Here is a 16,013-nt window from a genome sequence, read left to right on the forward strand (position 1 = left end):
TGCATGTCTGGAAACTAGCTGTCAGGAGCATCTGACATTTTAAAAGAGGGGCATAAAAATTCTCCAGCAGTGTGACTGCTGCAGCGGCCATGGCTTATGAGTTTTCGTTCCTATTGTTATGCAAGTTAATGGCTATGCATCAAAGATCAGGGCAATAATAACCGTCTTGTTTGCCGCCTCGGTGTTCCTTCTGGAATTATTGCAGATGTTACACTACAGATACAAAAAAAAAAAAGTTGTGTGCATCGGCAAGAATATAATGTAAAAATGACAGTTCTTTTGTTAGTTTCCCCTGAGTGTGCTACAACAAAATATCCTTCTTAGTGACAGAGGATAAAATAACTAGCCCACAGCAGGAAGAATTTTCTTTCTTTCTTTCTTTCTTTCTTTCTTTCTTTCTTTCTTTCTTTCTTTCTTTCTTTCTTTCTTTCTTTCTTTCTTTCTTTCTTTCTTTCTTTCTTTCTTTCTTTCTTTCTTCTGTCTCAAGCCCAAGATTTCAGTTTACGGTTGGAACAGAAGGAATCCAACTTTGCCAACTGCTTTTGTTTTTCCACACTTTTCTTGCAGCCGACAAGCAGAGACATGTGAGACCAATTGAAGAGAGAGAGAGAGAGAGAGAGAGAGAGAGAGAGAACATTCTGAATATAGTATGGTGGAATACTTTGAAGAAAATATTTTGTATTTAGTCTAGATTCCAGTTCATTCTTTAATCAGATAAAGACACCACTATTGTGTGAGAATAGATTGAGCTCCTTTCCTTTTTCGTTATTTTAATTTTTTTTTACAAATAGGGAATGTGGCAATGTACAGTATTTTATCCGTCACAAAGAACCATCTATTGATCAGGCAACCTTTTGCCTTGCACTTTTCTGGATTTCCAAGCTTGTATAATATACAAATTTCAAGCCAAAAAAAGAGAAGCATTTGTATTTAGAATAGATGGCTTACAGCTTTGCCCGTCCTTTCCCAGGATAAAAAGATTTGGAATTGCTATGAGCTCTGAGGATAAAGCAGGATGTGACATTCTTAAGTGCAGCAGGAGTGGTTTGAATGCACATCTGCTCCACTCCAAGGCAGTTCTTAGGGCAACAAATGTTTATTCAATACACTTCTGCTACTCTTAGAATGTTTCTCCCCCTGTTTTCATCATGTGTTTATTGACACTGTTGATACATAATAGATATACTAGAACAGTGTTCCCCAACCCCTGGTCCTGAGACTGGGACCGGTCCGTGGATCAGTCAGTACTGGGCCATGACTCCTCTTCATCCTCCTCCCCAGCTGCTGCCTTGGGGGCTGCCCTGCCACTCTTTCACTCGCTCACCTTTGGTGCTCTCCCCCACTGCCGCCATAGCTGGGGCTCCCCCTTGGCATGGCACTGCACAGCTGCTGTTGGCAGCACCCCCCAGCGGGCGGTGGGAAATCTGGAGTGCTGGTGGGAAAGCAAGTGGAGCAGGGGCTCAGGTGGTGGCAATGTTCCTTGGCAAAAGACTACCCCCCCAGGCCTCAGTAAAATTGTCAAGCATTGAGTGGTCCTCGGTGATAAAAAGGTTGGGGACCACTGTACTAGAACATAAAGGAACTTTGCCAGCAGAGCATTGCCCTGCTTTTTTTTAAAAAGTAGAGAAACGTCTGTTGGTTTTGTAGGTCACCAGGACCTTAACTTCCTCTATATATTTGTCAGTCATTTGGTCAGGCCAAAACTTAGACTCTAGAAACTTTAGACTTTAGAAGGCAAGCATTCTGCTGAATATTGTGTACAGAATTTTTTCTCATGATGTAGCCTCATGCATGGTTGGTGTGTCATTCCTGAGAAGCAGCAGACCTTAGTTCTTAGGGATGCCAAAAAGGTAATATGTAAGATGTGATTGTGCTAACCATGGTATCCTCCTACAGGAGCACCCATCAGTAGATCAACTATAACAAGTCTATTGATGCTATAATTGGTGGCAAACATATGCTCAATGTTACTGTCATGTATACCACAGTCACATAGTCAACTATACGAATATAGTTGAGGGCATGGTGAAGGCTGAAAGTTTCTTTTGGAGGCAACACCCACTTCTTCAGACACAGACCCAGATTGCCCCCTCACTTGCTCACAGCAAAGTAATCCTGGGATTTCATCTTTTCAAGCGAGGTCTAATGGGGAATGCAGCTGCTCAGTGTGGAAATGCAGGCATTCGGGTTTTTCACTGGGCCTGCCAGTTTGAGTGTTTGAAATGGTAGAAAGGATTCATGCGCCATTCCTTGTCACCATCCTCCCTCCCCTCCCACCATCTTCCTTCCCGCTCTTGGCTGCATTGTAACATGCAAGGCTGTTTTTTTTTTTTTTTTTTACTACTTACAAGGATTGAGGAAAGATTCAAATGGACAGCTGTGTTGGTCTGGAGTAGCACAACAAAATCAGAGTCCACTCTGCTTGCACTCGAAAGCTCATGCCTTGAATAAATCCTTGTTGGCCTTAAAGGTGCTATTGGACAAGGATTGAGGAAGGCAGGTGTGGAGTTCCCCATGTCTCCCACCCCCCTTCCAAGCCTGCAGATAGTGTCTGAAGGATGGGGGGAGGTGGACATGGAGAAATCCATGCTTCCCCTATTTGAGCCTGCAGCCGCCTCCTGCAGGATGGGGGGAGTTGGCACAGGGAACTCTGCACCTACCCTCCCTGATCTGAGCCTTCAGCCACCTCTTGCAACACTGGAGAAGGCTGGTACAGGGAACTGCACACCTCTCCTCAATTCAAGCCCACAGCCAATCTTCCCTGATGCTGCTACCATTTCAGACAAACTGAAGGACTCAGTGAAAACGTCCACCTTCTCCCATCCTGGCTGCAGGCTCAGACAGAAGAAGGTTGGCATGGGGAACTCCATGCCTGCCTTTCCTAATCCTTGTAAGTAGTAAAAAAAAGAAAAGGAAGAAAACCCCCAGTCTTGCACATTACAATGCAGGAATATTGTAATAACCTTGTTTAAAAAAAAACTGAGGAGGGGGAATGGGGAGGTGATCAAGATTACAGAATCTTGAAAGGAAGGGGCACAATGAAAAGAAAGATGCAAGCAGGAACCCTTTTGCAAAAAAAGAAAAAAAAACCTTTTGGAACCGGGGAAGGGAGCAAAGCATCATGGGTGGCTGCCTCCTTCTGACCCCAATGGGGAAAACATGGCAAATTACAGCCTGGAAAAGGAGGGAAGGAAAGCCCAAATGCGGAAAGCAAAGTGTCAACTCACACCATCCAATCGAAATCCACAGCAAGACTAAAACAAGTTGTGTCTCCTAATGCGGAAATGGTCTGAGAACAGGGGCCTGGGACTGGCATGTTCAGTTAGAGCATTCATCTCCTACCTTTGATTACAATCATTGGAGGGAGGAACATCTCAGTGGTTTGTTTCCCCATGTCTTATTCTCTGCACCGTTCTTGTAATTTCTGTTGTGTTGGAAGATGCCTGGTTCTGATGTAAAATTGTCCGGAATTTGACATGATCTTGCATTCAGGAGGAATGCAAATCTGTACCCAAGGACATTGTTATTGTTTATTTTCTGAAAAGTGATCTTGGCTCCCTATCAGTACCAGCTGGGTATTCTCTCTAACCCCTTGACTGCACATATGTGATGAATAGTGGTGATTTAGTAAAATAAATTGTATGAAAATAGAACAAATTGAAGTAATTAAGAGAATGGGAAAGGAAACTAGGATCAGATTGTTCCCAGTTACTAATGGGGAGGGGGGATACAACAACAACAAAAACCCCTTGGTACCCTTGAGAGAAATTCCACTCTTGTTTGTCAGTTCCTATCAGTGAATGTTACTCATTTGGAAAAGGAAGGTTTTTAGTGTAGGAAATGGAGCAAGCAGTGGCAAATAATTAAGCTTTGAGGGATTTCTTGCCATGTAAGGAAGCAAGCATATTTGATGTTAGCCTAGTTCTTTGTGGATTCCCCATCTATAGTCAGTGAGATGGTGGGGACTGTTTCCCCCATAACATTTTGACTATAACATGCAAACAAAAATTGTTTTAAAGAAATTATCCAAAGACGATAAAGGTAGTATTGAGGTATAGGAGTATGTTACGAAATTCACAAAACTGATTCTGAATTAATGTTGGGCAAGAAAACAAGTGCTCTGAAATCAGTGTGGTGTACCATCTGGATCCTGGAATTCTGCTCTGATTTTGCACGTTTATTTATTATTATTACATTTATATTCCACCGCTCCCAGCACAGCTGGCTGATGAGGGATTACATACATGGTTTTACATGTATGGTATAAACCAATATAACAATATAAAAACCTTCCCACCCACTCCACCCCCCCCCCTTTAACTGCCTCCCTACACTGGCCCTCAGATCACCCACCCCCCTAACCCCCTGCACCGTATACCCGGGAAGATGACAACATGGCATTCGAGAGGAGGGGCTAGATAGTCCTTTGCTCCGCCCCATCCAGCCTCAATCAAAGGCCTGACAGAAGAGCTCTGTCTTACAGGCCTTGAAGAACTTAGTCAGCGCCTGCTTATAAATTATAAATTGTGGAAGAGGAACAAAGCTCCAATTTGAAATAGATTTGTTTTTCAACATTCCTTTTTTACAGTAGACTTCTGTGTCCCCAGAAAGCATTTTCTGTCGAGGGATATGTCATATGAAGTTCCTGATGTTGGGTGGGAACATCATTGGAGACATCAGTGTATTCCTTTCTGCAATAGAAATGCCTCCTTTATGTGCAAAGGGTGGTTGGAGCTAATTCATGGTATGGTAGAACTAATCTAGCTTGGCAAAAGGCAGATCTGTTCCAATTTACATTTAATGCTCCAAATATACACTCATTCACTTTCCATGGGTAGATGTGCCTAAGTTTCGAACCGTGGATTTGCCATGCTACTGCCTTCCTTTGAGTACCATAGTCAAGCACCTTCACACTGCCCTGTGATGCTTTCTTGGAGGTGCTCCTATGCCCTGCTGTAATTCGCCCTGCTTTTCTTGCAGTTTGAAAGGCATCCTTGTGGCTGCTGTTTGCCTTCTGTAGATGCAAAGTGAGGATGTTAATTTTCTATCAAACAAGTCTCTCTCCTCCATATTGGTTTGAAAAGGAGAGACCCTTGGGAAAGTGGTACAGTTCCTTTAAATTCCATCTCAGTTGGATAGAACAAAGACATTTCAGCATAACAGTACAAGTTCCCAGGTGAAACGTGTTTTCCTTTGAAACCAATGGGGAGGGGGAAAGAATGAATGCAGAGTGAAAGTGAATAATTTTAGAAAAACAAAAAATGAAAGACAAAGCTAATGAGCATAATCCATGGTGTCAGCGTGCAGATCCACAGGGAGGTGGCAAAGGAAAAGACCATGAGACTTAGCACAGACAAGGTAATTAGAGGTCTGAACTAGAACCGTTTTGTGAACGCAGAGGATGATGCAACAGAATTAGCATCACATGGCCTGATGAGCTACTTTATAGTACCTGGTAGTGATCAGCCGTCTCGCACGATAAGACACTGCTCATGCAACGTTCTCCACGTGGAACTTGCATCTCATTAAAGCAACCACCAGGCAGCTGTTTGCTCATTCAACTCATGCAAAGTAAGAATAGAAGTAGGAATTAGAGGGTTTAAAAACAAATACTGAAGTAACTGTTTGCGTAAACATGCCCCTTGTGTGAAAAGCCAGAAGTAATATGATATTTGATATGCGGTTGGCCCAGATGCAGGGTGAGCCTGAGTCAGAATCACACACCAGGGATTCAGTGGCGACTTACTCTGGGTAAAAGTCCATCAACCATGTGGTCATTGAAGCAGTACCCCAGAGCTCCATCTTCCCAGGACTTCAGAGTAAACAACAGTTTGCTTTGACAGAGTTCAGTCGGGCAAGTAGCACAGATCCAGAACTGTTCTTGGGGAGTAGAGGTTGCCTTCTTAAAGTTTCAAGGAAGCTTTCAAAATTCTCAAATTTCAGGCTGGCTCATTAAACAGTCCTTCATGTCACCAGATCAGGCTAGCAGGAAATAAATCTAATGCGGGTGATGGGTTTGGGGGAAGGGAAGAGTAATCACAGAAGTGTCTTAGATAATGCAGTTTAATATTTATTCCTCAGGAATGTGCAGTGGAGATGGTTTATCTCCTGTTCATCTAGATAGATTTACAGGTAGCCACCTTAACACTGTTAGGAATATTTTGGCAGAAAGCACTTAGTAGAGGTCTGATTATCCAAATAACTTGGCTGCTATGTCTGCTGCATGGGAGATGTGCCGAAAATAGGATCGAAGTACATTTTTGTGAAGAGGTCCTGGCTCTCTCTCTCTCTCTCTCTCTCTCTCTCTCTCTCTCTCTCTCTCTCTCTCACAATCTGACCTTGCCTATTCTAACATAATGTCCTTGTGGCAGAGAATTCAACAAGAGCAGTTAGAATACAATTCATGACTGTGTTGCTTTGCAGGTATTTTAAAACCTTCTGCTAATGGAAGCCATGGTTCCTTCCCCAAATGGTATGTGGTATGTCTTTGCTCTCCACAACCTTAGAAGGGAGAGGCAGCAGATGCAAGGTGTGAAGAACAATGGCCACCACATGCAATTACATGGGGTCATCTAGATCAACATCGGGCAGATTAAAACTAGTTGGTGCCATGCAGTCAGTGGTAGAAGCACCTGGCATGGCTGATGAAAGTGTTCTGTGATTGGAAAGGACTCTGCTGTCTACTCACTAACATTACAGTTCTGTCTGCCTTTACTGCTCTACTGCAATGACACCCAGTAAGTATAAAGACACTGCTGTCTTGCTAAATCAGGGATAGTCAAACTGGGGCCCTCCAGATGTCCATGGACTACAATTCCCATGGCAGGGGCTCATGGGAATTGTAGTCCATGGACATCTGCAGGACCGCAGTTTGACTACCCCTGTGCTAAATAGACCTTCTTGAAACTGACATGAGTAGTTGATACTGACAACAGTGTTTCCAAGTCTAGAGAATTCTGTCCCATGTTGTTTTGAAGTTTGGTAAATGTTTTGTTTGAGTAGAGACCGTCTGTCTGGAAGTGTATCCATTCACAAACCAGCATGAGCTGATTGAAAATTTGTGGAAATTTGATGTGGGTTAACCTTCAGTTTGTGAGTCAGTTTGTACCCATCGTTATACCCAAATGAGCCCAACTGTCTTTGACCCTCTAGATCTGATTTAATAGCTTGGGAAGTATTAGAAGAGGGTCCTCAGTCTTTGTGAGGAAAATGTGTAATTAAAATTAACCCTGTTGTTTATTTTATTTTGAGATATATATTCCACCCTTTGGAAGCTATGAGTAAATTACAGAATTATAAAATACATATAAAATCCCAATCTTATTTCTTTGTATTTTTATATTGAGGTGACCAAACATTGACTTTTAGTCTGGGCATCAATACATACAATCAAAACACAGGTTTGGTGTAGTGGTTAGGAGTGCGGACTTCTAATCTGGCAAGCCAGGTTTGATTCCCTGCTCCTCCACATGCAGCCAGCTGGGTGACCTTGGGCTCGCCACAGCACTGATAAAACTGTTCTGACTGAGCAGTGATATCAGGGCTCTCTCAGCCTCACCCACCTTACAGGGTGTCTGTTGTGGGGAGAGGAATGGGAAGGTGACTGTAAGCTGCTTTGAGCCTCCTTCAGATAGAGAAAAGCAGCATAAAAGAACCAACTCTTCTTCTTCTTCTTCTTCTTCTTCTTCTTCTTCTTCTTCTTCTTCTTCTTCTTCTTCTTCTTCTGTCATCTCATCACTGAGCCTGATCAACACAAACTCTATTGGCATGTCAAGAGTTTCATAGTCTAGTATAGAGAAGTAATTTGCAGAATTGCTGATCTAGGACAGTGCAAGGGTAAATCTGTCATTTGAAAGGTAGAGTTGGCTAGGAAAAATGCTCTTCAGATCTTAAGTGTTATACATAGCATCCTCAAGTGTGGAGCAGAATGTTTACAAGTATCACTAGCTCCTAGCACGGTTTGTGCTGACATCACATGCAGTGTTGTAGAAGTGTCAGCTGTTTTGTCAGTAATAACTTAAAAAAAAAAAGATTGTCTTCAGATTTTTAAAAAAAGGTTTCTCCAAGGTGTTCATTATTTCTCAGGAAGGATTTGCGATGTATTTTTGCCCATCCTGAATATCACGGGAGTCTTTCAAAAATTTTATTCTTTCAATTTTTAAACACTAATTGCTATAAGATTATGGAATGAAAAATCTTGTTTAAACTTGCTTATCATTTTTTTTGTTTAATTTAGTAACAATCTTTTATTCTCTGTGATGATATCTCTAAATAATTTGCACTACCTTTTGCTTGCTCATTTATGCCCTCATTTGCTCTGTAGGGCACATGCTGGTTCTCTGGTTTTCCTTATCTTATTTTTAAACGTGATTCCCGTGAAATGAGTAGATGGCAGGCTGGATCTTTAGTTATTTTATGAAAGCATAGAAAAGGAAGAGACTTCCAGCGCTACTCCCAGTCAAGTCTGTTGACTTTAGCAAGAGGATGGAAATCTGCTGAAGATAGCATTGCAAAAGACTTGCAGTGCAAACAGTTTCCTGGGAGTTAGCCCCAATGCATTGACCTGAGTAAGACTCAGAATGAGACTTACTCAATCATTTTAGGATTGCGATACTGTAACTTCTGTAATACTTTGATGTCTCTTCTCATATTTACTGAGCACTGTTAAACTTCATACTGCATATTTTGGACGTCAGAGCAGCAATTCATTTTTCTTTAAAACCCCTCCAATGGATAATTATTATCCTTGTGTAGTTTCCATACTATTTCTTACATAGATGTACTTTCTGTATAAGGAGTGTGGCAAGTGTTGGTGCATCTCTAAAGAAACTCCCACCCAGCTCTTTGAGACCCATTGATGTGTACATAACACAAAGTACATGTTCGATATAAATCTGTGAGCAGATCTCTTGAGACGTGCAGCATGCTGTGGCTTCAGTGTCAGTTCTGTCAGGGTTAGGCTGGCACCTGGACACAGCTGCAAAAATGCTGCTTTTATCCCCCCCACCCCCTGCTGAAGGAAAGTGAGGGGGGAAAGCTCAGTGAGTAAGCTACAGGGGACAAAACATGATGTGCAAAGCAGGATCAGTCATGCTATGAAACCTGGGCTGCTATCTGCTGCTATAATCCTAAAAGTGGGTGCAAGACAATACTTAAAGGAGAGGAAGACAGTAATATGTGCATATAAATATAAGATAGGTAGATGGAAACAGGAGTCAGGAGTAAACAGTACCCGCAAGACACCTTGTGGTTTATATGAGGAAAGCACAGTCATCAAATTAGCGAGGGTATGTGTAGAAAGCTTTCATGTACAGATTATATTGACAGTGATCACTGGAAAGGGAAGCTGGAACCAGTCACTAATTCATAAACCTTTACTGAAAATTGTAAGTAATGTTTACATAGGTGTTAATACTTTCTCAGTATCATGGATGCTACTTAATATGGCTAATGCTTACAAGGTTGTATTTATTTTTTCCCTTTCCACTAAGTCACTGGATGCCTACATGAAATTCAGATGGGAGCCTGGAGGTGCAAGCACATTCTCCTATGTATGACCTTACCTCTGTGACACTTGTAAATTGATCTGCAAAGGAGGGCTGCTTTCACTCTGTGAGCAGATTTTAAAAATCGATGCAGGTTACAAGTTAAATGTACAGAGGCTTCGTCCTCAGGATAAAATGGGAGGGGAGGGGAGGGGAAGAGAAGAGACGAAAAGCAGAGAGGAGAAGGTTAACCCAGTGATCAGAGATTTGGCAGGCTAATAGGATATTATGATCAAATGCTATTTGGAAAGAATGAGAATCTCCCTAAAGCAAAGCCTGTTTCATCTTGGGAAGCGTCACCCAAAGGGGGAGAGAATCTGTTCAGAAACAGCAATACCTGATGCTACTGGAAGGAGGGAGGGAGATCTTTGATATATTTCCCTTCCAGCGGGATTTATTCACCACACACAGCTAGTGCTCTTCTTTATTATCAAAAAGTTACACCCCACTGCAAGCTGTGATAATAATATGACAGTGGCTGGCTGTATTAATATACTGAGTGAGATTCTATCTTTGGAGCTGTGGTCTAAATGAAAATGTGTGAAAGGATGCTCACATTCCAGGCAGTCAGAGTTGTGAAACAGATATAGTACATCTCATCGCGTACAAGGCCTCTCTGAGGTGAAGTCTGTAGTCCCAAGTGCCATCAGGAGTCTTCAGAGCTGTTAGCGGAAAAGGGGTGGGGGTGGGGGACTTACTTTCTTGTTAGCTCAGGTTACCTCGTTCAGTGCAAATGAAGCTTTCCCCAGAGCTGCTCTTCCTTGTTATCATAGGTCTTGCTGACAGGGCCACCGACATAGCTGTGCTCTCCAAAAAGCCAGACACAGTTAGGAGGCTTTTGCTTTGCTAATGGAAACACAAATGTTCACACTGTTACAGGAGGTTCCTTATGCAGGTGGGTGGTTGAACAATGCTGTGCCTCTGTTAAGAGACAGGGTTTTTCATATTTGATTGAAATTTCTACAGGCAGGTGAGGCAAAATGTATAATAATGAATCCTTTTTTTCTTTTTTCTTTTTTACATTATCTGGGCCTACAGTTAAACACTGTAATTCTTGACATAGGTGATGGGGGTTTCTAAGAAAATTCAGTTCGGAAAGCATTCTAAAAACTATTAAGGAGGGCGCCCACCAAAGGATAGAAAAAATCTAGTGACAAGTGGATTCTTGCCCCTTATGTGGAAACACATCTCACATAGTAGGCGTAGTGGTGGCTGGTGAGACCTGGCGCTGAGCTCCTCTTTCTGCGTTGCCACCACCTCCACCACCCCCTAATGGCTGAGATAGGCAGCAAAGGTGGCAGCACAGCAAGTGGGGCTCAACACCAGGCCTAGCTAACTGCCATCTACTGGCACGTTCCCTGGGATGGGACATCGAACGTCACATCCATATTCATATCCGTTTCTGGAGGCATGCCAGTAAATGTGTTTCCACATCAACAAGAGAGAACAATGGTTTTAAAAACATTTCTGGAAGTGTTTTGTGTTGAGCACTTATCAACCTCTGAATTGGGGTTTTGCTATATAGTCATAGGGAATTTTCCTAGGGTAGCTGATAATCCTTAGTTTGCAGCTTTCTTGCAGATAAATTCCTCACCCTTCCTTTTAGGACTAGCTGGGTTTGCAAATGCAGAACTATGTTTGTCATTTGTGACACACTGACAGGGAGGGGGGGGGGAGAACAGCCAGCTCTCTTCTGGTTTACAAAAGCTTCCCTGCCTGGTTGCCTTGGAGGCAAATCTTGCTTGCCACAGCCAACTGCATGAATGGCTATTTGGAAGCATGGTCTGAAGTGGAAGGCAATAAATACTTTGAGGAGACAAAGCTTTAAAAAACTTTTAAAAAACTTTAATCACTCCACTGCCTCTATCATTGAAAAAAAATGGTGAAGTGTCTATCAGCATGGAAGTGAAACAGGGCCACCCACAGACAAGGGGAGAGTTCCGGAAAGCTGGGGGACTCCTCAGTTATTACAGAAAAATATTGTTTTGTTCATTAAAAAAAACTCCACAAGAGTTTGATGCAAATTGAGAGTAGTATAGGAGGCACAGAACAGTGAAAGCAGCTGAGTATCTTTTAAAAGGTGGAGGGATAGAGGGCTCATTCCGGACCCCAAAACTTACAGAGTGTTATTTTTATTATTACATTGCATTGCCTGACTCATATAATGCTGCTCTCCAATAATGCTTAGCTTGGTGTAACTACCTGGTTTCTTCAGTGAACATGAAAGTAAAGCAACTATTTTACACGCACTTAACTACATGGTCCAAATATTTGTTATATAGCAATGAGTTATGATATTAGAGCAACTAAAGAAAGTAATAGCCCACCTGGGAAACTGGAGGTCCAATTCTGGGTTTAGGGGGGGAAATACTTTAAAAGTCAACAAAAGATTAGTCAGCAATCAGTATGACATGGAGAACAAAGATATTTGAAAGAGAGCATTGTCTGGCTAGGATACAAGAAACCCACAAACCTAAGAAGGTTTCTAAATCCATTGAAGTCAACCCACTCAAACCATCACTTGTAATTGACTCTCAGCCTAAACTGCCTCACAGGGCTGGCATGACACTAGAATGGGGAAAAGGAGCACCATATGAAGTGCCTTGATTTCCTTGGAGTGAAGGATGGGACAAAAATAAGATAAATAAATGCATATTAAAAATAGATATGCAGCAATGTAAGAGGAAAGTTATATCCATCCCAAAATTATTTGTTGTAGGGTGCAGCTATGGGACAATTATTTATTACAGCTGCCCTGAACTGGACAGGGAAGGGCAGCGTACAAGAATAAAGATTATTAACTAGATCACAGGACTAACAGAACTCAAAAAGAAAAGGGGGATGATCCCCTAGCACAAATGCTATTCAGTTCTTTACATATTTAGATAACTTAATCTAATAAACAACAAATAGAGCAGCCAAAGTGATACCTCAGCTGTAGGAGCCTGGAAGGCAAATGGTCCAGTAACACTTTCCCTGGATAAAAAGAAATTGGGAAAGAATGAGAAGGATATAAAGATCAGTAACCACAAAAGAGGGAGTTGTTCTTGGGCTTTCTTAGCTGAGGACTCAGTTTTTCCAATGGCAACAGTGACCCCAGGGGCTGAACCATGGGTGAGAGCTACAGTTATGAAACAGAGGTATGAACCAGTTCTGAATTCTGAACAACTTAGGGAGGAGTGAAAACTGGATGAGAAGAATTGTAATCATACCAATTCTCTTTCCCGTTCTTGCTCAGAGTTTCTGTGTAAATAGGCATGCATGCCTTCCTATGACTTTATTACACTGTTTATTAATGTTGATGTATGAGCTATAGAATAATTTCATGCCCAGTTTGGACATGCTAACCCAGGAAAATCTAATGGAGAGGGTGATTAAGAAGATCCCACCTTTCTTTGGCTGTAACTGCATGTCTGTTAATTCCAACAGAGGCTAGGGTGAAAAGCCAAATGAGGAGCAGAGCTGAGCTTTTATAATGGCAATGCTGCAGAAGAGTGCCGAAGTTCTAGCCCTTTGGCAGGAAATACTCTCTTTAATAGAGCCTCTTGTGGCACAGGGTGGTAAGGCAGCCGACATGCTGTCTGAAGCTCTGACCATGAGGCTGGGAGTTTGATCCCAGCAACCAGCTCAAGGTTGACTCAGCCTTCCATCCTTCCGAGGTCGGTAAAATGAGTACCCAGCTTGCTGGGGGGTAAAATGGTAATGACTGGGGAAGGGAATGGCAAACCGCCCTGTATTGAGTCTGCCAAGAAAATGCTAGAGGGTAATACATGACTTGCACAGGGGATACCTTTACCTTTACCTTTTACTCTCTTTAATGATAGGAGGTGTCAGTAACAGAGAGAATGAAGTGGAGAGGGCAGAGAAAGAAGGGAATACAGGTAGGTGGACAGAGCACCTAGGAAGGCTAAATAACCTTTTCTCTCTCATGTAAGGAGAAATAGAATTTGTGAGAGACATTGCGCCACAGGAATCAGCTTTCCTGGGGGTAAAGGATCTGTTGGAAGAAGGGGAACATGTGCAAGATCCATCATACTTGACCCAACAGGTAACTGGATCCAACCCCTCACTATCTTCATGAGTGCACAAGTAAACCTTGTAATAAGTGTGTGATCCCAGGGAAACTAATTGGTATCCAATTCAATAGTTTACCAACTTTTCTCTCTCCCCTGCCCCTCCCCCAGCCAAATTAGCATCTGTGTAGAAAAGTTTATGCTGATACAGGCACCTCCTGTTGGGAATAAACATCCCCCAAGCAATGACTGGTAATATTGGAGTTACAAATATTCAAGCTTGTAAATATTCTATTGCTGCCATCTATAGTGCTAAAAATTGCCTCCAGGTGATCTGGAAAGGAAGCTCCTGCAAACTGGAAAGGAGTTGGTTCTTTTTAAAATTCCCGTGAGCTACATGTGACTGGCACAGGCATAGGTAGATGAACCAGTCAAAATGGTTATAGGTCAGCAGTAATTGTGGGCTTCTTGGCAAGGTACATTTTCCTTTTAGCAAAAGTATATTATAAAGCAATCTCAGTGTCTTTGAGACACTGAGGGGGGGGGAGGAAGATGATGTTTCAGAGAAATTAAATAATCATCTGGCTTTCACATGAGAACACTTAATCTTTTTTAAGTATTACTATGGGGGGGAATAACGTAAAGGAAACGGCAGGATTAGTTTGGCTCTGTGGTCTGAAAAAAAACAGATAGGCAAGAAAGGATTTTCCTCGGAGAAGATGCTTTAACAAGACTCTTGAACAAGATTAATTTTAGGGATTTTATTTCTTACTAAGACACATTACAAAGATGTATTTGCTATGTATAATGCACTACACAATACAGAAAGCAAACATCATGCTCTGGAAAAAAATTATTCTCATGCTTTTTTCCTCTGTTGCTTTGGTTGGTGAGTAAAACATTAGGACTAGATTTCATCAACAGAATCAGAATAATGAATTTCAACAGACTTTCCTAGCACAGGAGCCACTTTATCTGCCGGTATATCCACCAAAGGGCTATGAACAAGTGGTGCTTTGAGTGCATAAGGGAGAGAGAATTGCTGAGCAGTATCTTCTCTCCTTTTTTAAAGGAGATAAGGCAGGTAACACACTTTAAGGCAGGTAACACACTTTATTTGTTGTGAGTATCAGAGGGGGAAGATGTTGAATATGTGTCTGTCAAGCTAAGATCTCAGTGATGGTGTGTCTTGAATGCATGGCTGTTACATGTTTGGTGCTTGAGCAGTGCATTAATGTTCCCCCTCTGCTGTAGCATTTAAAATGCTAGCGTTTAAAAGGCTTTTTACAAGACTTTGAGGTGATGTCAAAGATAATGTGAGAACAGTGGAGAAGTGGGTCAGATCAGGTAGATTTCCCATTTCCCTTAACACTTTTCATTACTTTGTGGTTGGCAAACAGCACATAAAACTAGAGGTCTACTGTTGTGCCGTTTATGGCTTAAGCCTTTTCATTCATTGTTAGCTCATTAAATCTGATGGGGCATGTTAATCTTTTAGATTCCTGATACTAAGGGTTATATTGCACACCTGTAACTGAAAATGAGAGCTCATGTGGTATAGTGGTTGGAGTGGTTGTTTAGAATTTTAAGTGCCAGGTTTAAATCACCACTCTTCTTTGGATCCTGGTCAGTGTTTTGATCACATATTGGCGTTATTTGCAGTGGATAAATATGCTTTTTATCCTCTGTCTTTCTCTTTGCTACATTCAGCTTGAGAGATGTGTTTTGCATTGCAGATTAGAAGAAGAAGAGTTGGTTCTTATATGCCGCTTTTCTCTACTTGAAGGAGTCTCAAAGTGGCTTACATTCGCCTTCCCTTTTCCTTTCCCCACAACAGACACCCTGTGAGGTGGGTGAGGCTGAGAGAGCCCTGATATCACTGCTCGGTCAGAACAGCTTTATCAGTGCTGTGGTGAGCCCAAGGTCACCCATCTGGTTGCATGTGGGGGAGTGCAGATTCAAACCCGGCACACCAGATTAGAAGTCCGCACTCCTAACCACTACACCAAGCTGTATTAACTGGGCCGTTTACGTACAAAAGTTTTGACAGTTCTCAAGTTAAGAACTTTAAATATCATGGTTTAACAAAGCTGTGTCAAGATTCAAACAGAAGTAAAAAGCCTTGTTCATTCAGGTAGTGTGGAATAAACCATGGCATGGCCATTGTTTGTTATCTTTTAAGAAGTTCCTGAAACATAATGATTGGATGTTGACAATAACAGAATCATATTCAGTGATAAGTTTCAGAGAGGGCCATAGAAATGGAGATAAGAACCCTTTAAAAAGGTTAAATATACTTAAAAATTATTATCCTAGAAAAGTCTGTGATTTTGCTGAGGCTGAATTATCAGCTTTTGACCGTGGATGCAGCCATATGGGTTGGCTGGTAATGTATCACTTGAATCTCCCATCCCTTAGGACCCTGCTTGCTTGCAGGAATTGTCAATATGTTTTA

At 42.0% G+C, this 16,013-nt stretch overlaps 1 protein-coding gene across 7 annotated transcripts in view; it reads left to right on the top strand.

Moving 5' to 3' along the window:
• The window catches only part of RBMS3 (RNA binding motif single stranded interacting protein 3), an 862,898-nt gene that overhangs the window by 376,263 nt on the left and 470,622 nt on the right, over positions 1–16,013 (top strand). The gene's annotated exons all lie outside the window — the stretch shown is intronic.

Source organism: Paroedura picta, chromosome 11, assembly GCF_049243985.1.
Source record: "Paroedura picta isolate Pp20150507F chromosome 11, Ppicta_v3.0, whole genome shotgun sequence".
In the NCBI taxonomy this organism is placed as follows: Eukaryota; Metazoa; Chordata; class Lepidosauria; order Squamata; family Gekkonidae; genus Paroedura; species Paroedura picta.